This window comes from Triturus cristatus, chromosome 12, assembly GCF_964204655.1.
Source record: "Triturus cristatus chromosome 12, aTriCri1.1, whole genome shotgun sequence".
Classification (NCBI taxonomy): domain Eukaryota; kingdom Metazoa; phylum Chordata; class Amphibia; order Caudata; family Salamandridae; genus Triturus; species Triturus cristatus.
Genome location: NC_140595.1, coordinates 330,304,245 through 330,319,999, shown reverse-complemented (window position 1 = coordinate 330,319,999; position 15,755 = coordinate 330,304,245). Strand labels below are relative to the sequence as shown.

Below are 15,755 nucleotides of genomic sequence, written 5' to 3'. Positions count from 1 at the left end.
TACAGTGGGTGAGCAGCACAGTCCCATATTTGGGAATCCAATTGCCATCTACAATGCAGGCTACAGTTACGGTTAAGTATCGTATACTGCACACACTTCAATGGTGGAAAAACTATCCTATTTCATGGCTAGGGAGAATAGTCGCAATCAAAATGACGGTCCTTCCCAATAACTTGTATCTGTTTCAAACACTCCCCCTGCGACCCCCCTCTGGTCTGATTCAGTGGATACAGAGGGAGATTACCCACTTTATTTCACAAGGCCGCAAACCGCGCATGAAGAAAACCATTGGCTCCTTGCCGCCAGGCGATGGAGGGATGGGGATTCCCGACCTCCAGCTTTATTACTATGCAGCACAATTGCGACACCTGGTGGAGTGGAGCCTCACAGAATCTGAGAAACATTTGTTATTTCAGGATCGAGCGGTGGCAGGCACATCTCTTCAGAAGATCCCCTTTCTTAAAAAATCACACAGGCCCTTTGTTGGTGTCTCCCCCGTCGCGGAATGAGCCGACCACTCCAAAATGGAGGCCGCAGAGACACCGACTGGAACTGGGTCCGACAGCCCAGTCATTCAAACGCCAGGACCAGAACCTGCAAGCACAAGGGGCTGAGTCGAGGGATGGGTTTTTGTACCAGAAACGCCAAGCGAGAAGGAGAGCAGCAAGAGAGACGGGGAGCAATGAGCAGCCGAGGACAAGTCCTGCATCCTGTGCAGAGGAGCTGGAGACCTGCTGCTACCTGGAAGCCCGCAGCAGGAAGAAGAGAACGACCACGCCAAGACTAGCAGCTCGAGGAGCAACGCCCACGAGTCTGGTACTCCACCAAGTGAAGCGGAGGCCGTGAATCCCCTTCCCGCGGCCCAGGAGGGTTGTGGGCACATGCAAGTGCCCGGGTTCTTCTCTTTTAGGGGCAGGTGGGCGGGAGCATGGGCCGCCTCGCATTGAGGCACCACATCCCTCCCCCACCTAGACACATCACGGGAGCAGCGTACGGATGATGGTGGCACTTTCCATATCCCTTAGTTCCGCCAGGACAGCAGTTCTGACGTCTTGTTTTCTTTGTTGTTTTTACTTCTTGGTTTTCTCTTTCCCGCCCAACTCTGGGGAGAAGTACAGAACCTTCACAGAAGAGGCAACTGGATCGTGGGGAAAAGAAGAAACAGAGGACCCTTCTATCCCTACCCCTACTGAAGCCCTACCATTTGACTCTACCCTTCTGGAGCCTGTTCCAGGGAAGGAACTTACCCTGAAGGGACTAGGGTCTTACTCATGTAGCCCCACAGAGAGTAAATAAACAGATACCACCTCATAATACCCTACGTGGTTGTGACATTCTTGCAGAAAAAGGGGGGCGATGCACATCTACCCAGGTCTAGCGAGCACAGTGATGTCAGAAGTGGGATTTGTGTCTAGCCAACATGATATAACCCCTCACCATGGAGTCTATGATCTCCCAACTGGCAGAGGGCCAACACCATCTGCAGCTCATTTTCGAACAGTAAACCAAATTGTCTCAACAGGAACGGGAAGCCCTGCACGCCGCCTTAAAAGATCAGGAATCTCTCAAGACGACTAACCAACAAGTGCATGATACAGCCATCATGCCATCTACCCAGTTCTAGCGAGTACAGACCCCAAATTGGTATGCATCCCACATAACACATTCAACATTAGCGGCTTGGAACCACACTAGCATCAAATACAAACTGACCACTTTTCCCTCCCCTCTTACTCCGTTCTTTGATAAACCAGAGTTCGACCCAGGGGTGGGCGAGAATGCCTTCGCACATTGGCGCACTTTGAAGTGCCGTGCCTTAGGACACCTATTTGTCGTTGAGGGCATGCTCTCTTTCCCACAGGTCAAATCGGGATACGGGATTCCGGAGACAGAACGGTTACGCTATTTACAATACCGGCATTGGGCACTACAATCACACAAGAGGCCGCACGCGCAGAGACACCTTGCACCTTACGAAAAGTGGCTCATAACTAGGACTTCGGACAAGAAGATAATCTCTGTCTTGTATAGGATGTTAAACACACAACACAAACATTCATACAACGAAAGTCATGCTCGCTGGGAGAGAGATCTGGGACGGAAGCTGAGTGTTAAGGAGTGGGAGGGAGTATACCACAGCAGTAATATGGGGCTGACCGAAACGTTGACGAAGGTGGCTACCAATTGGTATTACACTCCAGTGGAATACACACGGTGGTTCCCAAACAAAGTGCAGAATGCTGGCGGGCTGTGGCGAGCAGGGTACACAGGTACATATTCTGTGGGAATGCGAACACCTACAACAGTATTGGTCTCGGATTCTGGATGAGATTGACACACATCTGGACACCCAGTTGCCTAGATTTCCAGCCTATGTGCTTTTAGGGGTGCCAAACCCGTTACGTCTCCCCTTAAGTCCAAGAGAGGTCGACAAATCCGGATAGCTTTGGGAACAGCTATTCAAAATATCTTGATTCCCTGGAGAACTCTCCGGATTCTCACCCACACGGGTTGGCTACAACGACTGTGGCACATATTGGGGATGGAGAAAATAACTCTCACACTATCCGGGAAAGGTTCCTTATTTGGGAAACTGTGGCAGCCATTCTTGTCACCACTCACATCTGAGTTCCGTGAACTCACCTGCCCTAAATACTTATTCTTAATACGCTTACTTGAGGCTAGTGCCTCTGCTGCCCCGAACACGGACCATCAGGAAACATCGCAATTCTAAATAATGAGATTCACAGATCTCACGGTGAATGAGGAATGGGGTGGGGAGGAGGGGTTGGGGGGTAATGTGTTTTACCTTGTTTTTCTTGATTTTTACAGATGCTAAATGTATTGGGATAGATGTAGCCCACGATAAAGAGAAGTATCAATGTGACATTGTCTGATTGTTTACAAATCTCAATAAAAAAGATTTAAACCTAAAAAATAAACAACATTATGACTAACAGCATTACTCAATGACCCCCAGGTAACTCTAAAGTAATAAAATTTGTTGTGATAAAAGAAAATTGTAATCAATATTAAAGTAACTTTAACAAAAAACAAATACTCCCCTCTTATACCTCATGTACACTGCATATAGTACAAAAATATAAAACAATGAAAAATATAAAGAAAATTCAAATTTTAAGATATGAAATGAGCAACAATCATTTATATACACTTTAAGAATGAGAATCCTATTCGAACTGCTAAAAACAACACTATGCATAAAAATAAATAAAATAACAGTTTACAAGAATATATGTGTAAATGGTTTATAAACTACAAACATTTTAACATGTAGATAAAAAATGGCATAATGAAAAAGAAATTAATTATCTATGTAAATATCATTTTACTTACACTACAAATCCAATTCCCCCAATAAACCCAACAACCTCAAATAAAAATGTCTAAAACAATTTTAGGAATATAAACAAATACATAACATTTAAACAATTACCACATTAATCAATTAACATTAAATGTATATAAAATTAAGAACTACTGCTCAACTAGTAAACCAATAAACCCCACAGCCCAAAATTTTTATGTAATAGATAATTTAAAACTGTGTTAAACATGTAAAATAAATAAAAGATAAAAAAATATTGAATCAGTTAAAATCACGTGCGAAACGATGTGGCCATCTTAATTTGGGGCGTAGTTTGGAATTCGGCATTGTGTAGTCCTTCCTTTCTTTTAACTATACCTGTCAAATTGAAACCCTCAGTATCGTAACATAACTACAAAACCTGAGCTTCTCCTTTCTTACTAAATCATTTGTCCGAGCATTCTATTTTATGTCTCCTTCAGCGGATTGTACGACGTAGCTGCCAGGCAACCAGGCTTCAGGAGTGAAGCCTGGTTAAAAGCAGATGGTTTGCAGGCAATTCCTGTTTCTATGATTTTTGGAGGAAGAGGGCTAGTTTGTTATATGTTGACTCTGATCGGGAAGTGGATCCTTCTCGTTTAACCATATCTTCTAGTTTCTGTGAGAGCGATGCTTTATTTTTATGATTCACCTGCACAGGGCACTGCTTGCGAAACCTCTTTTATTAAAAAAATAAAATTGTCAAAGTCAATAAACATTTCATAGACTAACCCTATTGGCTTTATCAGTGCGTGTTTTTTGAGAACATACCTGGTGTCATTGTCTTTTCTTTGAGAGACCCTTCCTGGAGACTAGGTTCTTGTCTGACTCACTGAAGAAAGAAGACATGAAAGCCAATTAATGCAAGTAGTATTGTTTTGCTAGTGAGTGAACAACCACTAAGACTGTAAAAACTGGAAAAATAAACCAGAAAACAGACTACCTTATAACTGCTTCATTCAGTATTTCATAACTCACCTTCCACAAAGATATTGAAGTATGTTTATAAAAACCCTCAGAAATACACCTAAAAAACAGAAAGTCACGTTGCAGTTATGGTCACAAATAAAACCAAAAACCACTGAAATCCGCAAAGTATGGTTAAGACCACAATCCATAACTGCCAGGAAAACTATAACTCGCTCATTAAATGAAATGCTTATAATCTCACAATATGTACGCTAATAAATAAAAACACAGAAAAACAAATACAATTAAACAACAGCGCATACTCAAACCGATAAATTATTACATTCATAGATGTCTCTGTCACAAGGCTAAGGGTAATGTGATATGTAATCGTGTCTGTAAGATGATTAACAACATTTGTAACTGCATCTGTATCATTAGAGGGCGAGATTATGAGCACTGCAATTAGTGTGTGAGTTATGATTTACATGATTATTGTGCTGTACATAGGATTCTGCCCAGCACATAGGGAACAGAAGATTTTAGGCATGTTCTGATTCTACAATTATATTGACACTTAATTGACAACTTTTTAGATGAAACTGTAATTTTGCACTGTTATTTTTGAGCATTATTGATTGGGAGGGAAGGGTACAGTACAAACACTGACCACTTCTGTGTGTGGAAAAGGCCACTTTATTGAAACAGGTGCACATCACAACATTTCCTGGCCATCCGCCTTACAAAACTAAAACCTCTCTATACATCCAGTGAACTAGCCCCTATCCCACCCACACAATCCCCCTCACAAATACCGAATATGCAGCTAACTCATTACCAGTATTGCTTTACAACGTTTCCAACTTTCAATTCCCCCTACATCCTTTGAGTATCTATATAAACCAGTAAGTAACCAAATGTCCTAAACTGGACCTTTAACTACCTGCCTACCCTCCCCTTGCACATGGTTCCTCAATTTGCAATGCCAAGCACCTTCTGCAAACTCCTGTTAAACTTTCCATGCCACCCTAAGGACCTATTCCAAGGGACAACATACACAAACATCGCCCAAGTACACCTGTCCCAACAACGGCCTACTTAATAACCCCCAAACCTTTTCACCCCCAAAGCCCTAATTAAAGGGACGGGAGGGAGGGACACAGATTACCATTAAGGGCAGTCTACCAGCGTCTAGGTCACCTGAACCTAAAATGGTGGCTGGTAGCCCAAAATATCCCCCTAAATATACGATGGGCTACATTTGGGTTCTAATGCAGCCCAACACAAAATGGCAGTCGTTGGACTGCACCACCCTCCCAATCTGCCCTGGGGGCAGATTTCTCTACGGTCAGCTGCCCCCCAAAGCCCCCATATGAATGTTAACTCAGGGAGCATTGCAAGTCGCTTGCACAGAATCTGTCTGATACAAATATAGCACAAATATAAGTTTAGCAATAGAAGAAAATAAGTACTTTGAAATTGTACAAAAAGTATCTAGAGATGAAAACACAATTAAATTACAATTTTTAAACAAAATCGTAAAAAACAGCATATAAACGTGTGACAGCCTTTTAAGGGACTGTACACAGGTTTGAAATTCCATTATGAATCATTTAGGAATAGGCCCTAATTAGAAAAGTATGGAAGGGACAGTCCAAATCAAGACTTTTTTTTAACTAAAGAGACAGAGAAGAATGTAATGAGATGATAAAATCAATGTTCGGTAGCATCCAGGTTAAATAAACAAAGAAGAAATATGGGAGCAAATAAAACAACAAGCACAAAAGCTGTAAATTCATCGATTTAGACACTGAATGTGACATGTTAATTGTTTGATGAACTGAAAAGTGAGAAAACTGTGTTAAACAATCACAAACGAAATTAGGCAAGCATATGCTGCAAGCACTAAGAAAAAATAAACATCTGATACCTGTCTAACCAACGTGCTGCATATAGCACAACAATTGCAAGAATGTCAGAGAGAAAGACGTGCTATAAGAATACCGACTAGAATTTAACACAAATTTTCCGTTAAAGATTTTTTAACCTGTGAGTGGTTGTGTAGGCAGATCCCAGTGCACTACTTTGCCAGCTGCTTATAATGCTGTTAAAATGGCCCTGTTTCAGAGAGACACATGAGAAAGAGAAAGAAACATGGAACCATGTGACGAATGTAAGAACAAAGGGTCTGTCTGAGTTCAGAGACTGGAATTATTGCGAAGTCTCCCTGAAGAAAATGGGAAGTGAGGGAATTTTACATTTCATACCAACAGGATATGAAATTGGTACTGTAAAGGGATGTACGTCCTGTATCAGGGGAATGAACAAGAAAGAAAGCTGTTAGCACACCCAATAAAACAGTGCCCCCTTTAAAAAGTTTATGAGGGAGGTTTCCTCAAGAAGAAAGATGAAGGATATTGACAACACATAATCCGCCTGTAATCCATCAGACAAATAATTATGTAGCTTCAAGTTGCTTGTTCCATCAAACAGGGCCCCAAAAGAGGGCAGATTTGAAAATAAATCCAGATAATTAAGTGTGCTGGCATGAGCTTCCACAAGAGAAGTCAAGATACCATGGAATAGCAACTAAACTAGTTTGAAAGATTACATCTCACTCTGTCCTTCTTCCCAGAATATTACAGCAAATGTATTGGATTAGAAAACCAATAGCGAAACTCAAGGAAGAATGTAAAAATGCCTCTACTTGAAAAATGTTTTAAGATTACTGGAAACAAGTGGAGACTACAGGAGAGCGCTATGCCTAAAGAACTCCTATTTACCTAACCAGATGCAGCCAGAGAACTGTTTATTTTGCAAATTACCCACAGACATCTAGCAGCATTTATACAAGAGTCTTTGATGTTTTTTTGTTGGGATACTGACCCAGACTTTCTAGTTCGGTAAGGCACAGAAAAGCACTATTTTCACTGTCAATAATTTATTGATTTAGATCTCAGCTGAAATCAACAATGTTTACAAAAAAGAATAAAAACATACAGTTTACATATCACATCTCTATAATTACCCAGATTAAAAAAAAAAAAAGATTTGAAAGAATTTAATAAGGTTATAACACACAAACTCATATAGAGAAGACTTTGCCAAAGATAACAATGATCCAAAATTAGAAATTTTACATTTAAAATACAGAGGTTTTAAAAAACGAGGTTCTGGCATCCATTACCTTCGGGTGAGGACACAAGCTAAGTGCTTGTTTTAAATCCTGCACTCCTCATTCCAAATATCACAATTGCCAGATAAATGTTCTGAGCCACAGTAAGGTTTCATAAAACCCTTTGAAGGTGAAATGCCCTTCTGAACATTATAATTACATGTCGCACGTGATAAGCCAGAGAAAACAATCAATCACATAATTTGTAAAGCGCACTACATACCCGTGAGGGTTTCAAGGCGCTGGGGGGGGGAGCTGCTGCTATTGGTCGAAGATCCAGGTCTTGAGTTGTCTCCTGAAGCTCAGCAGGTCTTCGGTTTGTCGCAGGTAGAGGGGGAGGGTGTTCCAGGTCTTGGCGGTGCGATGGGAGAAGGATCTGCCTCCGGAAGTAGTTCTCCGGATGCGTGGGTCCGTGGCCAGGGCGTGGTCAGCGGAGCGGAGTTTCCTGTTGGGTACGTAGAAGGATAGTCGACTGTTGAGATAGGCTGGGCCGGTTTTGTGGAGTGCCTTGTGTGCGTGGATCAGGAGCTTGAAGGAGATTCTTTTGTCGACGGGGAGCCAGTGCAGGCTCCTCAGGTGGGGGGTGATGTGGTCGCGGCGTGGGACGTCGAGGATCAGGTATAATATAAAAATATTGTCTGCTTTGCTAAAGAGACTTGTTATCACAGTAAGGCCTATATGTTTCAAATGTAAGACAGTGGGTGTTATTGCTAGAATAACTTAGTCTAATGACAGCATTTTTAAAACAACGCTTAAGTTGGGATGGGGTCCACTGTTGTAGGTGGTCAATCGCACATTACAATTGTGCAGTGGCGACCCTGAGATTGTTATTAAAAGTGAAAGTAAGCATTTTGCTGTTAAAAGCTTCCTGCTTTAGCAAATCTCTCAGGGTAGCCGGGAGAGTGTTTATTAATTTATTGGCCCATCTAATGATATTAGCCAATTCAGTAATAAAAGGTACTTGTTAGAACAAATTCCAGCCTCAATGTCTGGACAGCAACTGCCTGACTTAAAGAGGATACATTCAGGAGTAACTGGCCTTCAAAGAGGTTGATGAGAGCCCAATGATGGAGGGGATGTACTCAAAAGCATTGGTTAGGGTGAGTGGAATCTTGGCACTGTAGATCTTTAAAATTGCTTTAAAATGGCGCTTGTAGGAGGCAATATAAAATTTGCTTAAGGCTCCAATATGGGACAATGCTTTCGAGTCATTATAAAATAGATGGGACCTATTTTCTAGAGACTGGGAGAAGACACTTCCAAGATAAACACACATTTTTGCAGCCTAAAGAAGACTTCCATCCAAATTCCATTACAAAGGACAATACTACCTCTTGCCTCTAAACGGCATCACCTTGGTCTTAATTATGTTTGCCGTCACGAAGTTATCTCTTGCATATTTAAAAAGAGCATCCAAGTTACGCCGGAGTCCAATCAGCGTTAAGATGAAAAAAGACAACATTTTCAGCATAAAATAAATCATGTAAATCATGTTGCACTATATGCGGAGGGAAATTCTTTAGATTTGCAAAGTGAGAGGGAAAATCACATTAATAGAAAACAGAAGCGGGGCAACAACACAGCCCTGTTTCAGGCTGTTCTGGGTCATACTTTTTGGAGACAAACCCTTACTCCCCCCCATTATAACTTTACAACATGTAGACAAATATAATGCTATAACTAATCCTAATAGTTTAGAAAGAATCCCCAGACAAATCAATTCCCTTCAAACGGTGGGTCTGTCCACTCTGTCAAATGCAGTTGAGAACTAGACAAATTCAGAATAGAGAACCTGAGACTTAGACACCCCTTATTTATCAAAAAGAGACTGAACAATTGCCATGTTTTCTGTCACTGAATGATTGGGTTTAAAGCCCACTTGAACAGTGGGAATCACCCTTGATGAGTATGCCCATTGTACTAAGTGCTCCTCCAGACTGCTGGATGCACGATCTTTCCCATAGCATCCAGAAAGGCGACTTGACGATAGTTATTAGGCAGGGAGCAAGAGCCTTTTTGGGGATTGGGACAACGATACTCCTTATCCATGAACTAAGTATATGCCCTGTTTCATAGAACGATGCAATAAGGTGAGCATGGAATTACATTTCCAGTTCGTTCTTCATCGCTTTTACTGGTATCTCATCTGGACCCATTGCTCCCGATAATTTTGCTTTATCAAGTAAAGACCTTATTTGTTTATCATTTTGGAGGATTTATTTCCCCACGATTCATAATAGATTTTGCCAAAGGTAATACAGCTAGCTCACGTTGCACTATGACTGAGTTTTTTGCATATAAGACAGTGAAGTAATTGATCCATTCTGAAAGAGAGAGAGGTATTGCAGTGGGAGGACGATTATTGCCTGCATACTTAGCAACTAAATGACAGAAATACTTATAGTATTTTAATTTTATTGCTTGCTGCAAATTTAGAAAAGCACTATTCAAAAACCACTCTGAAAAATCCTGATCCTTCATGTACCTCAAAAGTAGCAGTCAGAAATGTAATTGATTAAGGAGAAACCAGCCACGGTCCGTGCAGGTAACAGCGATGGGTCCGGGTAAAAGTGAATTTCGAGGGACGATGCCAAGGGAAAATTAAATAAATAATTAATTTTCCCTCAGCATCGTCCCTTGAAATCCCCCCCTTACCCAGCCCCACCGCTATTACCTGCACGGACCGCGGCTGGGAGAAACTGACATCTAGACAGATCACATTACCCCATCATTTGCGCTGTCGATTCCTCCATCACCTAATTACTATAGTTTATCTTAGTGCAAATTATTAGATAGCAGACTATAGTTTAACCTCTTTCTGCCAAGAGAGAAGAATGTTGTCAGTGAGAAAAAATTAATGCAGGAAAACAAAGTACAATCAGTGATTAGTTTTGTGGAAAACAGATGTCCCTGATGTAGATGGTCCAGCATACAGAAAGTTAAGATTGCTAATTCTATTTTAGATATAACCATACAATGACATTGTAAATATTCCTCTAACAGTTAAAGTAGGAGTTGCCTTTGAGCATTTTGAGCTACTGAAAAGATGTGTATTTCTGTCTTCATGCCTGCCACAAAGCTCATAAATATTCATGAAAGGGAGTGCCATGACAGTGCTGAGAGGTGGGAGTTTGAAAGCCGCCAAGTGCAGTGAAGGCGACAGAGTCAAATAAACAATGACATTGAGGAAAAAAAGGCAGATAGAGAGGAAAACAGAGCCTGGCAGAAAATAGGAAAGTGATAAGTAAAAAAGTTAGGAGTAAGGCAGGTAAAAAGATAATGAGGAGAAGGAAGAAAGGGGGAAGAATGAAGTCACAAAGGGTGAAAGACAAAAGCGTGAAAGGCAGGGTGTTGGAAATGGCCCTTTTTGCAGGTTTATTCCCAGACTTTTTGCTTCTTCCTCCTATTTTTCCTGAGCTGTTTGTGTTGGTTTTAGGACTCTGGGCACTTTACCACTGCTAATCAGCGCTAAAGTGCATATGCCCTCTGTAAATTGTGTTATGGATTGGTGTTTCCATGATTGGATATTTGATTTACTTGTTAGTCCCTAGTAAGGTACACTGAGTGTGCCAGGGCCTGTAAATCAAACGCTACTAGTGGGCCTGCAGCACTGATTGTGCCATGTCGACTTGGGCAGTGCACACACTTGCCAGTCCCTAACCTTCGCTTTTGTTACGTCAGCCACCCCTAAGGTAGGCCCAAGGTACCCCTGTGGGCAGGGTGCAGTGTATGTGAAAGGTAGGACATGCCCTGGTGTGTGTGGCATGTCCTGATAGTGAATTACGGCCAATTTCGTTTTTCACTATTGTAAGGCTACCTGTTCCCCATAGGACGAAATGGGGAGTTTGTTTATAACATCTTATAAACATAACTGGCCCGGGGAATTAGGTAGGAAAATAAAGTTTAGTATGCCTGAACTCAGAATCTAAAGATACATCTTTTAGTGAAGATGATTTTTGCATTCGGTGTTTGAAAATACCACTTTTAGAAAGTGGGTATTTTCTTGCTCAGTCGCCCCATGTGCCTCTGCAGGAATGTGGATTGCCTGTCTGGGTTTTAGATGACAGAAGGCTGGGGAGAACGCGTGGCTTCAGATCGTCTAGGTGGGTCAGGAAAGGGCTGAATAGACCTGGGCTGCAATTGGGGAAGGGGGAGGAGATTTTCTTACACCTCAAAGGGCTTGGTCTGCCTCTGACAATGCCATCTCCACCTCTTGCCAGGAAGTCACACCAGAGAAGGCAGAACTGGTTCTGGCTGGACACAGACACTCTCTGCCTAAGCGATCAAAGGATTTTGGGATATAAATACTGGGGCCCAGACCCATGAACTTTAGAACTCTTTTGGATCAAGAATACTGCCAAGAAGAAGAGCTGGAGAAGCTGTGAGGAAGAACTACCACTTTGCTGTGTGCTTTGCTGTGTTGGCCTGCAGAGGCTGATTCTGTCTTGGGCAGTGAAAGGACTGGACTGAACTTTCTGCAATCTACTTTTGTAAGTTTCTCTAAGGGCTTGAGGTGGAGCTTGCCCCCTGTTCAAGAAGTCTCAGGAACAGCAAAGACTTCAAGTTCTTCTGCCCTTAGCATTGGGGACTGTGTGTTTTGTGCTACAACAGAAGAAAAAGCAACCCGACGCCGTCTACGACGCTGCTGCCGACTCCGTGTCCTGAAGGCACCTCAAAGGGCACCACGACCCTGGTCTCACCAACGACACCTGCTGACACCACCACCGAGCCGCAGCTCGCAGCGCAACCTGTGGGCACCGCACTCCGCACCGCCTCACTTCACGACAGCGCCTTGGTATCCCTGACGACGCTCCATGCCAAAATCTATGCCACTGCTTGCACCGTGGTTCATGGGCACCGCTCGTAAAGTTCCACGACGCACCGCAGCCTTGGCCTACCGACGCCGGCGCCTTCGATTCCATTTCGTCAGCCGACGACAGTGCTTCAGCAACGGCAATGTCGCTGCTTGCACCGCGACCTGCCAGCACCGCGCCGAGCACCGCATTCACTTCGCACCGGTCTCACCGACGAGCGATCTGACACCGCCACCAAGCTGCTGCTCGCACCATGACCTGAGGGCATCGCACGCCGCATCGCTGCACCTCGCACCACAGCACCAGACGCCTGCCGACGCCAGCACTCCTGACTTCAACAGAGTTCGAACTGCAACGCGTGTGACTTCAAGGGCCCCGATGACTCCTGCAACGACCCCCGGAACCGACGCCCGGAACCGAAGCTCAACGAGAGGCTCGCCAACGCCCTACATTTCTAAAAGGTACTGTTTGCGGGTCTTCCGAACACCGTAGCTGGCCCGCGACACCGCTGTCAGCTAGAACTGGTTGGATATGTTTGTTCACGATGCCATGATAGCCCCGGACGGAGCTATCGACATCAAGGAACTGTTTTTCAAGCATATTTTGATAACTGAAGATTTCTAAGTACTGTATTGTGGATTTGTATTGTTTTTGGTCTTGACTTGAGTATATACAAATATAGGATATATTTCTAAACTGGTGTGGTGTCCTTTTGTAGTGCTCACTGCTTACAGTGTGTTACTGTTGGTTATGTGCAAATGCTTTACACACTGCCTCTAAGATAAGCCTGACTGCTTGTGCCAAGGTACCAAGGGGGTGAGCTGGGGTTATTTTAGGAGTGTAACTCCTTTATCCTGATTAGAGTGGTAGTTTCTGCCTGGCTTTGGTACATGCCCTAGCCTACCAGAAATCCCATTTCTAGCACATGGTGATTGGTAAAAAGAAAGAATGGTGGAAGTAAGGAAGAAAAGGTTAAATTAAAGATGATGAAAGAAAGAAAGGTGGAAACGAAGAATGGTGAAAAGAAGGGAATAATGCAGGAAGAAGAATAAAAGAAAAGAAGGGACGGTCAATGGATAAATTTTCAAAGATAGATGGAAGGGTTGAGAGGATCGTGAAAGGATTGATGGCAGGAAAGTGAAGGGTGAAAGGAAGTCCTTTAGGATGTGTCAATCTTTGCTCTTATCTTGCCACTAGGGGCATAGTTCATAGAGGGGGCGTTTTAATTTTCTGGCGAATCCCTTGAACCGGGGTAAATAAACAATGTTGGTACAACAGCTAGATAGGTCAGGGTGCCACACAATGTTCTTACTTAGAGAGGTGCATTGCATTGCTGATCAATCACACTTATTCCTATCAAACTAAATTCACAACTGAGTGTGTGTCTTCATTCTTCCACGTGCAGTTGGTGTCCTACTAAAAAAGAATGTGAAAAAATGTACTCTCCCCAGGTGGTTTAGGACTGGTCAAGTCTTTAAAAGCTGCATGCGTGCTGTTATTAGTATTAATTCAAAAAATCAGATTCCAGATGTGGCATTAACCTACTTACTTAAAGTGGAAATCAATTCAAACCCCTTAATAATTCTGGCTAGTAATGACACAGTTAAAGAAACACCACAAAGAAAAAAAGCATGCATTTGATTAGCCATTTGGAAGGACTATGGACCTGATGTATTAATATTCCACAGAGGAAATGTTGTGAATAAATACGATTCACAATTTCTGATGTCTTAATTGGAGTGAACTAAAATGTATTTGGTAGAAGTGGTCGCAATTTCTGCACCAATTCATACCAGTTACATTGATATTTTGTGTACAAACCTCTGGATTAAAAGTTGGTTCACAAAGTACCTAATCATAGTGGATTTGGAATGGACTCCGTTTATATGCCCCTTTGAAATACCAAAACCCAAACGTGCTACTGAATCCTAATTAGGGTTTTGTACATTCCAAAAATTCAGCTTTGTGGTTGCAAAGGGTCCAAATTGACCTTTGCAACTGTAAAATTGTTTTGTACATCAGGCCCTCTGTTATCTGTAGCATGTGCACTGCTACCACTGGCAAATGTTAAGGACTACAAGCAGGTCCGGACTGGGAACACAAACCAGCCCTGGCAATTCTGCTTGACCGCCCACAAGGGTGGGGGTGGTGGTTGCAAGTGAGAAGCAGCACTGCTTTCACACAGCTTCCGCATTTGTTACAGGGGGCAGATATTGCAGCACTGTTGCAAAACCAGGCCTCAGTAACAAAACCGCCCCACCCCACTCTAAAACTGGCCCACACCTTTCTGGCCCACCGGTAAAATACCTGGTGCACACTACGGCCAGTCCGGCCCTGACTACAAGTCAGAAATAGTAATCACAGATTTAAAGGTGACCTAGCCCTGTGCTAAGTGCATTCCCTTAGGACACTGAGCGCACTTAAGGTGTCATGATATTTTGTTTACCTTCAGCAGGTACACCCTAATTGTACTACCCAAATCTGTGCTGACACTAAGGGTGTATTTGGTGTTTTTATGGAATGCATCAAGTGAAGGGTTATGCAATCTTTCAACCCCCTGTTAGTATTTATCTATGTAAATGTTGAGCCTTGCAGCTATCAGGTTCTATACTAAATACTGTCACTGTGTTAGAGTACATAAGAAAACGTGGTGCTGACACAATATTAGCCCCAAACATCAGACACCCATGGTGGTGCCTCTAGAGATGGACCCACAGAGAAACCAAAATGACTGAGTCATCTATGCTTAGGTCTATCAATATTGATGAAAAAGGATTGCCAAAGTGTTGGGAAGAGATGACGCAACACAAATATATTACAGAGTGGCAATAACCACTCTGTAGCTATTCTTAGGATTCCCAGAGATAGCATTCCTCTGATTTTTGCTTGCTAATGACTTTGCCACCGTTTGAGGAATCTCTGCGAAACCTTGCAGACCTATTGCTTTTTCTACATTGGCTGATGATGCAAAGTCTTGCAGTGATTAGTTAAGGGGGTACAAAGAAACAAGGGGGTCCCTAAACATATTTTTCCACCAATGCATTTTCCATAGACTCTTTCCTCATATGGAGAGCTGAAACAGCGGTCTGATTATGATGACATTTTTCAAAAATGTAGAATATGGTGTGGAAATGGTCCTTTTTTGTTATTCGAGCGAAATTGGTACAGTAGTTTTACAGTTTAAGGCATAAAAATAATTGCTGTATTTGGCCGCGGTATACCCCGGTAATTTCGGGGTACATAGCCATGATACGACCCCATATTATAGGCCAATGGCTGCCTTTACAAAAGTAAATGCAGCCAGATTGTTTAGACCATACTTTGGCTGTACCTGGGATATAGCTCATTAATATGTATTTATATATAGGAGGACAAGAGGCAGTTTATCACAGTGTGTACAGGTAGGTAAAATTATTTATATTACTTTATATAATTTTAAGAAAGTTTGCGAAGTACTTTGGTTCTCCATTTAGAGTACCGTGGTACTTAG

General features: G+C 42.6%; 1 long non-coding RNA gene across 4 annotated transcripts in view; it reads right to left on the bottom strand.

Annotated features, from left to right (window-relative positions):
* The window catches only part of LOC146775975 (uncharacterized), a 1,152,826-nt gene that overhangs the window by 734,144 nt on the left and 402,927 nt on the right, over window positions 1-15,755 (bottom strand). For all 4 annotated transcript variants that reach the window (XR_014971952.1, XR_014971951.1, XR_014971954.1 and 1 more), the window contains exon 4: window positions 4,139-4,199. This is a non-coding gene — a long non-coding RNA (uncharacterized LOC146775975). The remainder of the gene's footprint in view (window positions 1-4,138; window positions 4,200-15,755) is intronic.